Source organism: Rhyacophila brunnea, unplaced genomic scaffold, assembly GCF_057557595.1.
Source record: "Rhyacophila brunnea isolate RB1 unplaced genomic scaffold, BYU_Rbru_1.0 scaffold_113, whole genome shotgun sequence".
NCBI lineage: Eukaryota > Metazoa > Arthropoda > Insecta > Trichoptera > Rhyacophilidae > Rhyacophila > Rhyacophila brunnea.
The window spans coordinates 1,078,397-1,091,517 of record NW_028232767.1 but is presented as its reverse complement, the minus strand read 5'-3'; the positions used below and the strand labels follow the sequence as shown (position 1 = coordinate 1,091,517).

At 25.5% G+C, this 13,121-nt stretch overlaps 1 pseudogene; it reads right to left on the bottom strand.

Annotated features, from left to right (window-relative positions):
* Nucleotides 1–455: 455 nt before the first annotated feature.
* Nucleotides 456–1,919, bottom strand: LOC147078235 (uncharacterized; annotated as a pseudogene).
* Between the last annotated feature and the right edge of the window lie 11,202 nt (nt 1,920–13,121).

Here is a 13,121-nt window from a genome sequence, read left to right as displayed (position 1 = left end):
TCTCTGTAGATTGGGCCAGTTTTATCAGGTAGTAATCGATATGAAGAAGGATGAGATTCTATAATTTCGTCGCTGGTTTATTATGCTACTACCACCACGACTCTACACTTACACGTATCCTTTCTGAACGGGAATGGGTTCTTTCAATATTCGGGCAAGTTTTCAGCGTCTTACAGTTCAACCTCTAATTGATTTTTGACTTACAAATATGTTATCATTTTACTTTCTAGTTGCGACAGACCGCCCTTTTGCAGGTATTTCTCGCTTTGAGTAAAAATATGTATCCAGGGGTGTTTTGCGATAGGGACGCAGCCTCACCAAATAAAGCTTTTCTAAACCAAATGCAGCACCGCGCCCTGCTATAAAAATGTAAATATGTATTTTCAGCAATTTTATTTAATCCAAAAAAAAATATAAATAAAAAATATTATTTTTAAACTTTAATAATAACCGAGTTATTTGTTCAGAACATCACCAATCTCACACATTTCGATTTTCATTTTAGTTACGATTTCTTCAAACTTAATATTTTCAAGATTTCCGAATCCTCTGATGTTAATACAATTGCTTTCCATTTCTTTGATACCTACGACAGCAATGATATTGTATCCCTTGATTTCAGCGACCCTAATTTTTTTATTGAGTGTCATACTTTCATTATCAATGACTGTTACTCCGAATCCCTTACTTTTCATTCTGTAGCCGATGGAATTAGCATACACGTTAATATCACTGTTATTTGAGCTATTATTTTTTGAAGTAGTATGTATTGGAACAATTGCTATTTGGAATGGTGTAAGCCAGAATGGCATTCTTACGCCGTAGTTCTCTACTAGGATGGCTATCATTCTTTCCACACTTCCTAGGATCGCTCTGTGAATCATCACGGGTGTTTCTAGTTTTCCATCAGGTGTTAAGTATTTTAAATTAAATCTTTCAGGGAGATTGAAATCTAATTGAATCGTTGCGCATTGGAAGTTTCTTTTATGGGCATCCATTAGAGTTATGTCGATTTTTGGGCCGTAGAATGCGCCGTCGCCTTCGTTGATGGTGTAATATTTTTCAGAATCGAAGTCATTTTGCTCAGATTCTATATTATTTTGATTTTGTAGAGTTGTGTCTTTATCGAGGTTGAGTTTTTTGATAAAAAACCTTTTGAGTCCTTTTTTGAGCATACTTTCAGCCTTATCCCAGGATTCTAAATTTCCAACATACTTTTCTGGCCTTGTGCTTAATCCAATGCTGTATTTAAATTTAAAAATAGAGTATACATAATCCATAAAATCAAGACACTCAATTATTTCGCTTTCAATTTGGTCTGGTGTACAAAAAATATGGGCATCGTCTTGTTGAAATCGTCTTACTCTTGTTAAACCAGAAAGTGCACCGCTTAATTCATTTCGATGGAGGACACCGAAATCAGCTAGTCTTAAGGGTAATTCTTTGTATGATCTGGTTGTGTGGGTGAACATTACACAATGTCCAGGGCAGTTCATTGGCTTTAAAGCGAATTCTTGTATCCCAACACTATTATTACTACTGTTGGAATTGGTATTATCACCCACTTTAATGGCATCAATATTGTTACCCTTCACATCAGTGGAATCACCACCATTATTATTACCGTTGTTATTATTAGAATCAACATCCTTGCAAGGGGTGCTGTGATCATTTACACTAAAGCAAAACATATTCTCCTTGTAATTTTGGAGGTGCCCACTAATTTCCCATAGCCCAGTTAAATAAATATTAGGTGTCACAACTTCACAAAAGCCTCTTTTATAATATTCGTTCCTTAAAAACCCTAGCAAATTGTTATACAGCAAAGTGCCGTTAGGAAGAAAAAAGGGTGATCCAGGACTATAGTTATTAAAAAAGTAAAGTTCAGCTTCAACACCTATTCGACGATGGTCTCTCATTTTTACATTTTCAAGAAGTTGTAAATGTGAGTTTAACTCTGTTTTTGTTGGGAATGATATTGCGTATAATCTGTGAAGAACAGGATTCTGGTTGTTTCCTAGAAAATATGATGTACTATTGGATAATATTTTGAATGACTTTACTTGGGATGTAGATACGATGTGGGGACCGTTGCAGAAATCATGAAATTCACCTATAGTATAATAACACATCTGTTCATCATTGCTATTATCATTGTTAATTTCGGGGTTGTAAGAATCAGAAGGTACATTTTCATCAACAAATTTGTGATCAGAGTCGAGGGCACGATTGATGTAAAATTTCTTGAAAGGATTAGAAGAATAGAATTTTAGAAGGTTTTTAGGTGATGCCGTTTTTCTTATATATTTGTGGTTTTCTTTTACTATGTCTCTGAAATGCTTCTCGATAATTGGATACGTATCTTCACTTATTTTTTGGGGTGAACATTCCCTACAATCAGTATTGCCCAAAAAATTAGGATCAATATAATCATTTCTATTATTATCACTTGTATCTTTACTCTTATTAGCATTAAATAGATCTTTATTGCTATTATCAGTATCTTTAGAATTATTACATGCATTGGTGCATTTCTTTGCCGGTAAATAAAAATCATAATAAAATCCATTGGAAGTGGCCGGGCCAGAACAAAGCTTAGCACCAGGAAACGCCCTCAAAATAGAAGCTCCAAGAATATGCGCCGATGAATGCCAAAAAGTATATTTACCAAGATCTGAATTGGGCAAAGCCGGAAGAACAACATTAGAATCATTAAAACTCATATCTTTTAACATCTGGGAAATATTCGGATTATCCGATTCATTAAAAAAAACAGGCTCAAGAGTACAATCACTCATTATTAAATACGAAAGATCTTTGGGAACATTGTCCACTAAACATAGTAAAGCATACACTTTTTTTGAAGTAAAAAATTCATGTGCTGTTATTGGTACCGTCTCGGTTTCTGTATTGTTGTATTTTATTCTTATTGATTCTTGTATTTTTGGAGCCATTAATTTTCTATGGGTTTATTTAAATTTTTAGTTTATAAATTAAATAGTTGATCATAAATGGAAGTGAAGTATATTATCATATTTTTTTATATCTTAAAAAGATATAAATATCTAAAATGATATCTAGTATCTTTTTTTACAAGGCGAAGTAAATATATTCTGGTATACACTACCCATTTAAAATCTAAGAAATGTGCATTATTATTATTTAAATAGGCAAAGTAAATATTTTAATATACATCTATCCAATATGAGTATTAAAAAATATGTAGTATATTTTATAAGATAAAGTAAATATTTAAATAACAAACTGAAAATAGAAATATTAAAAAATATATGCAGTGAAGCTTCAATAAGTAAGGTAAATATGTTAGTAAGAACCGTAAATTTTTACCTATGAATAAATAAATGCAAATTTAAAAAAATATATGCAGTGTTATACTTAAAATCGGTGGTAAATATTTTTATCAACGAAGGTAAATTATTTTATTACTCAAAGATCAATTTATAGCAAATAGCATTGGTCTATGAAAATAATGAATACTAGAATCAAAGAAAGGATCAAATTTTCATCACAGTTTGAAACCATATAAATATACCATAAATTGCCTATTTACATCAATATAGATAAAAATACATTTTTTTAATGATAATAAACGATATTTATTCCATAAAAATGTTTTATCAGCATGATGATATAAAACCACAATCTGTTATAAATCATAAGAATTCTATCTAATACGCAATTGTTATAATATTTTCAAATTTATGGTAATAATTTTCTCACACATTTTATGTATATAAGGAATTTTTACATAAAATCAGAAATATTCATAAACACAAAAATTTTTAATTTTGATGATGACATTTCGATGTTTTTCAAATTGATTTTAACTTTATTATTTTTGTGTTTAATACTTTGAAAATACAACAACTTTTTTTATAATTTATAGATGCCAAATAAATAAGCCTCATTACCATAAAATATCTTTCTAATTAGAACCGCCTTAGAAAAAAAAAGATCCAAAAAATATTGAAATTTACTTTCGTATACATTATAAGTTTACAACTTGTTTCCATATTTAGTTTTATGTAAACGCTGAACACCTTTTTAATAAAATTTTCATCGTTGATTTGTTGGAAAACATTTGTTTATTTATTTATGAATTATTTAATTTTTAGCTATTTAATCTTATTCAATAAAACTTCTGAATGTTCTTTAGAACATATTTAGCACATTCTTTTTCCCCCTTAGTCATCTTAACAATCGCTAAAAAGCAAAACCTTCTTTATAAACTTATTAGTTCAAGTGTATTGCACAATCTTAATGTTTGCATGTATGCTTCAGTTATCATTCCTGCTCTTCAACATACGACTTATGATATTTTGTTATTACATCATATCAATTTATGATGTATGGTCTATTCATGTTCTGCATTTTGATAAAGGATAGTTATTTTGCGAGTGATCGTATTTCTTTGCTTCACATTTTCAAAATTAGCAAGGTTATCTATACTTTTTATTCCTATTTCTATCAATGTGATCAAGTTTTCCCTTTTATCGTATACCAAGACAACAGATAAACATCGATATTTTTCTATGCGTTTTTATTCTAGTATCACTTTTAACAGAGGGGTCCTTTTCAATTTTTTATTGATGGGTGGTTCTTCTGATCTTCTTTAATTTTTTTATAAATTGATTCTCTTGCAAACATAAAGTGCAATCAATCTTACCATTCGTTATTTCTTTGTGTATAATCATAAAAAAGTATTCTTTAAACCTACTTGCTAGGTGATTTAAAGTTTTACACAATAAATTAAAACTAAATTACATTATAAACAAATTTTCTGTATTTAAACTTTATTTTTCATCACAATATTATGTTCATAAGTCTATAAATGTGTTTATGAATATTCTAAGAGTATTGTACAACTATTTTATTGTCTAAAAACTGAATTAAGAATGCCATCTTATTTCCGAAATATATACTGTGAATAGGATTTTAAAAATGTGAACGAAGCAGGCTTTTAGAGTTCTATATACTATAAAGCATAATCTCTTCTTAATAGAATAAATAATGACGGACAGAATTTTTTACGAATCCAAAATAATCAAATTAAATAGAATTTAGTATTATCAGTGAATGTTGCATAAAAAATTGATTTGATTTATAAGAATATAATTTTAGGTGTTTGGTCGTTGAAATATGGGCTTAAAGTTTAACAAAAAAAAATAAAGTGTTAATATTAGTTTAAAAATTTTATAATAATAAAAAATTCCCTCTATTAACCAAAGGGTGCTTGTTACGACAAATATAATTGCAACAGCTTTAAATTCAAATAGATCATTATTGTATATTAAATAGAATAAAAAGCGTAAATATAAATACGAATCATCCTACTAAAAGTAGAAAATGATTTAAAACATTCAAAAACCTTTTATAAACGTGCAATATAATATATACAAGGGTTATATATGAGCAATGAATCGCTACATTCAGATATCGACATATGAAAGTATAATATATGCAATAGTCATAAAATTTATTTTGTGCAATTTCTAATTCTGATTAAGTTAAAACCGTTAATACAAAGATTTTTTTATGTCTAGTGTCGACAATTTCATATTTTACATACAATTCTGCATTACTGAAAAGATAGATATCGAAGAAGATTCAATATATAATGTGAATACACAAAATATAATTAAAATATTTTTCAAGTAAATCTTAAAATTTTTAAAGATACTTCAACATACCCATTGCAAAAAAAAATGTGCATCAATCAGCAATACATCCGGAAAATACTTTATATATTGTGCACAAAACCATGTTGATTGTAATCCATAAAAAATAAAAAATGATTTTCGAGATTTCCACATTTTAAATACAAATTATAAATATAAAAGGTTTTTTTAGCCAAGTATCGGTTTTCAGTTCATATATTTATAAATGAGAGCTATGCCTAGAAAAATTGATTAATTTCGCTCTATTATATAGAACTATTTTTCTGCATTTTTTCCGCGTTTTATATGCTTTTTATGGTATATACTTATATTAAACTGACGATTTATGTTTTATGAAATCAGGAAAGTAGTTTTAAAATGAATTTAATCGCATGGTTGGGTATTTCCACGCCCCTTAATTATTTACTCGGAATAAGGAATTTTCGCATGGTTTTAATTTCCCGAAACGCATTAAAATATTCCTAATTTAATATTTTTTAATATACTATGAAACTTTTCAATATTTTACGCTAAGTTCTGCCCACGAATGATACTATAAAAAGAAAACAGTATATATCTTCAATCCTTTTGGAATATTTTTTGTGTGTGTTAAACTTATTAACAATATATAATCATCAGATTAATCGTGTGTTCCCAGTATAATAATTGAACAATTTTCTGAAATTCTCAAAACTCGAATGAACTAATAAAAACTTCATGATTTTCAACTTTTTATACATGAAAACTATATGACTAAATACATTTACTTCATTTTTTTAAAGACGAAAATTGTCCATAAATCAGAGAATATCGTCAATAAAATAATATAGCCGGATTTGTTGGCTAGAAGTTTATTATTATTCTTTTGATTGATTTATGCAGGAATATGTCCGATCTCTATTACATAAAATTGATATTAAACAACGTATTAAATTAGAAATGAAGAAGGTGTATACATATTGATCTATATATATAAGATTATTCAAATCCAAAAATATAACATAGGCAACTGCACATTGGATCTTGTATATCATGAATTTTCTTTTTTTTCAGAACCTTGAAATTGGTACTTTGGAATTACAAAAGTTCTTTAAAGCGCCAAATAGATATCAATATATATCTCTGGCATTCTATATAATAATATAAAAAATAATTTAGATAAATCTAAAAGCTTTCAATGTAAAAACACTACAAAGATATAAAATATATCTAAAAAAATATGATATTGTAAATTTTTTTTCATAAAAATTAGAATTAAAATTCGATGGCGCCAAAAATAATTTTTATATGCCAAATTCATAATTACATGGTATAAAATTACAAGAAAGAGATATTTGTATATAAGAATCTACTATATTTTTAACTACAATGCTGTGATTATATATAATTGTGATGCAAAATACATACTCAAAATAAAAAAGAAATGTTTATTCATATTCATATTTTTTATGAGATACGCTAACTTATAAAACTTGTAAACTTTGGAGATTTTATAATGTTATTCTAGCCCAGTTTAGTAAATTTTACCAAGAAAAGCTAGGTTTCAAGAAAAAATTTGCTCTTTTAATAGATATTTATGTTGTTAAGTGTAAATATTTTGTTAATAACGGCACCTTTTTATATTTACTACAGAATAAACGAGAAGCAATAGATAAAATTATAAATAATGATTGCATAAATATTTCTGAGATATAAATTAGAAAAAACCCCAGATTTTTCTGAAATAATTGCAATGATAGATATTATTGGCAATAAAGAAAAATAGTTTAGGAAATCCTTTTAAAAAAATTAAAATATGCTTCTTTTTTAAAGTGTGCCTGATATTGTATATAAATTAATCATTAAGATACAATCATTTTCACATATAATATATTCTTTAAATTTTTTATTGCAGAAATAAGAGTAATTTAAAAATATAGTAAATATTTATTTATCAGCTATGTCTTACATTATTTATTATTAACTTACTTATATTGCGACATGATGCTCAAATTTTAAACATGTTGTACTCGAAAAATATCTAAAATAATTATGAAATTTTTATATACATTTGGAACAGATATTATGCTGACTAATAATAAGTAACTAGTTTCATATATTGCATAGAATCTCTTCATACATTAAATTTTTAAATTCTTAATTTATATGCATCATAACCGTGTCTATAATATAAGGCTCTTTATTAATGATGCTTTACAATAGATAGACAGCATTATATCATGTACTTTTATCCCCAAAATAAATATATTTAAGAATTATTGGCTTTATTCTAAACTAAAAATAATAATAAAATCAATTTTTTATAGATGGATTGATTTGCCTTCTAATATAATGTGTAATTTTGTGCCAAGTAATTATATAAATTATTCCTAATAAATCAAAATTCTTTAAACAACAGCATCTTTTTATCAGTTTTTATGTTTTTTCTTATTTTGATCTCAAGGTTTATTCGCTGTTAAATGATTCAATAGCCTGTATACTAATTTCTGTTAAACTTTACAAAAATGCATATGTGGAATGTAGTGTCGTGAATATAATTATATTAAAACCCTTAAATCATGTTATAAACTTTTACCAAACTCATCGAATAATGAACCTATTCTAATTTTTATTTTTGAATTTTGTAAAAGTATGTAAATTTAATGATTATATTTCAATTTTTGCTAATACTCGATAGTTGGCCATCTGTATTTTATTGAACATGTCTTTTAATGAAATTTTCATATATTAAAAATATTATGTGATCATGATCTGTTTGGATCATGAAAGAGTCATTTGATCTCTACGCTTCAATTTTAGTGTTTGGTATTATGATGCTTAACGATTTTTTGCAAATTACTAATACCACTTATTATTTTTTTCGGGTAAATATTATGCTTGATCACAAACTTCATACAAACTAGAGGGATGGTATAAGGTGAAACCAAAAAAATTCAAAAGCAATAGAACCAGGTTAATATTATAAAAAACGTATAATTCAATTTTCAAAACCAAACAAGAATTACCATACTTAAGTTTTTTATTTTTTAGTCTTATAATTGCTTTTACCGAATAAATTTCAATAATTTTCACAAAACAAAATAATTAAGAGCAAATTTTAAAAAAATTTTGTTTATTTACTTTGTTTTTAGAACTATATTTTGTTAATGAGGGTGTATTTTATATTTCCGGCATCGAATCATCATAAAGATTAAAGGGTTTTTTTCTAAATCAAGTTTTACAAATTTTTCTATGCGAAATTATTTATTGTAATCATCATTTTATTGTTTAATTCAATGAATATATATGATGTGTGATTGAGGTGAATTGAAATTGATTGTGCACATTAGCATGTATCTTTTTAATGTATTTCCCTGCAATTTTTTTTTATCCTAAAGTTGCAAAATATATTACTTATGTAACAATATTTTAATTTCAGGTTAATTTTGCAATTTTAATTTTATATTTTTTCTTAAAACACAATGTGATTGGTTTCTCGTAGAAAAATTATATCTATAATCTTAAATTTACTATTTCTCCTATATTGTCTTCAAAATCCCACCTCTTTTCAAGACTTATTAGCTCAAGTGATTTCCATAATCTTATAGTTTGTACTTCTAAAATATAAACTTTAAGATATTTAAATTCCTATCGCATAGAGGTGAGCACTTTTCTTCAAGCCTCTACAGAGTCCCTCGATCGCCGAGTGCCCGTATATTTGTGTAAGACCACTTTTCTAGCCATATAGCAGAAAGGCATGAAAAATTATAAATTAAATTACACCAAAACATTATTGCTACGAATAATTACAATCGAATATAAATTAAGGTTTATAACCAACTTTAAATTGATTGACATCGAAGCTTAATTTAAACTAAAAAATATAGAACCCTATATTTAAGTACTTTACTAAATTATGATGATTTGCTCACAAAATACCACGGTTCGAATATTAAGGTGTTGGAAACGCCAAGCATACGCGCAAACATAAGGATTATGTTATATAATTAGACTAATAAGTCTGGAAATAAGAAGGGGAATTGAGGAAGTTATGAATGATGATGAGATGGGAAAAACACCAGCCAGATCTGTTTTAAAGAGCCTTCCGAATTTTTGCTTATACAGCATTAAATAGCTACAAATCAAATTAGCCTATAAATAAAAAACATTTTATATAAACATGTTTGAAAAAAAGGAGACTACAAAAAATTAAAACAGAGTCTAATTTTTTTTAGAGCATGCAAAAAATATTTTCAATAAAAATTTATTTATTATCAAAGTATAAATTCAAAGTTTGGCTTAATTAAAATCAAAAGCCTCCAATGAAATATATTTGTGCGAATTAATTTGAATTAAAAGTAAATTATAAAAAGATTCTTTTTTTATTTAGTATTATTAAAAAATAATTAATACAGAAAAATCATCAAAGAAAAACATTATAATATATAAATCTTGGAATAATAAGGAAGATGTGTAAAATTTATAAGAAAATTCCTTTTAGAATTAAGCTCTATTTAAACATGGAATAGTTTTTAGTAATATAATGAAGTTTTGATATATGCACATTTGAGAAAGTAAATATCAAAGAGCCATTTTCTAATGCGGTATATAATTTTTGAATTCAAAGATATATTCATTTTAAAACAAATAGTTTTCTTTTATCATTATTTCGTATAAATATAGTATTCAAGGTGTTTATTTGACCATAAATTTATTACATATTTTGATTTTATATTTATTTATTAAGAATCATTTTTTATTATTATATGGTAATATTTTTACAATATAAAAATTCGATTTATTTAAAAAATTCATAAAATAAATATCAGTTTTTCGGGATGAAGGTTTTCATATTATATAAATATAATTCTCTTACCTTTAAGATTATATTTGTAAATAATGTTAAGTTTAATTTACTAATATACAGCAGAAACCTATATATATTCTCTGATATAAAAACGCCATATTCTAATGTTCCTTATAAACTTTTTTTTGCGGTTTTATATTGTTTGGATATACCAATTAGCATGAAAACTAATATACAAATACTATTTTGAATATGTTATTTCAACTAAATAAAATATAAAAAAATATAAAAAGTATTTTATTTATTCTCGAAAGTCGTGTTTTTAATTTATAATTATGTAAACGTGTAATATTTTGAATATATCTTCTTTTTATTAAATATGTGTCAATTTAACTATTGCCATATCACTTTATCCTTTTTTAATTGTTTTCAATTGACTAATTATATTCGCTTTTCAATAAAACTATTTTTATTCATATATTATAATGTTTTTGTAAAATTGATTTTTTATAGTTTATGATGATAATAGGTTAATTAAGTCTTAAATAAACATTTTTTACCGTATGTAATATTTTTAAAATGGGTATACATAAAAAATTCATCTTGTTGATTTTATTTATAAAAAAAATCATCATTTTTCAATATGACCTACCTGAGATTTTTACACTCCATACAATATTTTTACCTCTGGGTTGAATTTTTTATCACATAAATTTATTTAATATAGCGCATACTCTTATTTTAAAGATCGAAAATCTCTTTTAATTTTTTTTTTACCTATTCTATCTTCATCAACAGTTTTCCTCCTCTCAAATTATATTGATTCAAGTGTCTTGCGAATTGTGTGACTGCAATGTATGTCTCATCTATGATCTGTTTCAAGATTTCGTATTTTTATTTAAGCGTAAAATATACTATTAATATTAAATATATAAATTTATTTGCAATAAAAAAAAGTCTTATGAAGGTTTTTTTCTGCATAAATACAAAATGACTGTATAATTCATAGTTTATATTAATTGCCATTTTATTTTCCATTTATTATTTATCTTATATAATGTTTTTCCATTAATCATATATTAAGGAGTTACCAATACCAAGTGAAGCGGAAGCCTACGCATGAACAAAGAGGTTGAGGGAGACAATTGAACTAATAAGTTTTGAGTGATGAAGATGTATCAATAAAGATTTAACAGATGGTGTGATGAAAAGAAGTATTAGTCGAATCTGTTATATAGAGTAATCTAAAGTTTTGCTTGAACAACTATAAAAAGCTAAAAATCCAAATAAACAATAAATAAAAAATAAATGATAAAACAAATTTTTATGTTTAATACAATGAAAAAAAAAAGTCTGAGTAGATTTATTATATCAAAAAAATATTTGAAAGAAAGATAATGGATATAAGTTCTAAAGAAAATTTGTAATATCTGCAATTTAGGGAGCTCTGCACTCACTAAGACAAAAAAACTGATTAATATAATATTCCTGTGTTCATCGTGTTTTTACCGAATTTTAATTTGCCTAAACTTATTGTTTGTATTTTTACAATTTCCAAATAATATGTGTGCTAAAAACGACCATTTATTTCAGTGTAATGAATTTATAAGTTTCAAACTGTTTTAATATAATCGATTTAATGACAACCAACTGCAAATGCAATATTTATGTGTGAATCAGAATATAATCAATGGCGCTAGGCCATAATATATACCATGCAGTTAATAAATATATTTTTTTCATACTATTTTATCTAATTTATTGTGATTTTTTCTTTAAACATATATATTTTCTAGGTCAAAGTTTAATTTTCTTTACATTATCATTATTTAAATGCGAAAACCATGTTTTTATTTTGTTTGCTGATATTTTATAATTCTTTTATATCCTTTTATAATTAAAAATATTCACTTTATGTTGGTAAAATCTTAAAAAACATTTGCCCATAAAACTTAATCTTATAGATCTTTAAATTTTAAGACTATATTCTTATATTCAAGCTTATGTGTTAAGCTATTTATACGGTGACTTTATAGGACTATTTATAATATATTTGATGTTTTTTCTTCACTAACTCTTACATCAAAACAAATTCCATTTGAACTAGCACTTAATGATATTTTATGTTTTTTCTAATTTTTTTTCACGAAATGAGATGTATACGGATCCTTGGAAATAAATAATCAATGAAATAGTGTTTAAGATAATTAAATTTGTTTTTATTCTTGGTAATATGCTTTGAATAATATTCAATGGTAAAAAATACATAAAAATAGATTAGATCGACATGTTTACACTCTAATACTCCTTCTTATTCCACAATTAATAATTCAAGATCTTAACTTGGGTATAAACTTGAATTTTTAACGTGATTATTTTTGACTCAAATCTCTTATTAAATCTGTAATTCGAAAATCATGTAGACAGGATTTTTCAAGCTCTTGACAGAACAAAATCTTTAAAAAAATTTTCTCGAATTCGAGATCAAATTAAAAATTTATTGTTTACTAATGAATTATTTTACATTTTTTTTGTAGATAAAAAAAATTATTAGCATAATTGAAGGTATGTTTTGTATAGAAATTATATTCCTATTTTTCAGTTTAAAATTTTTATTTATTTTTAATATTGCAAAGCTTATTTGTTCGCTGAATTTT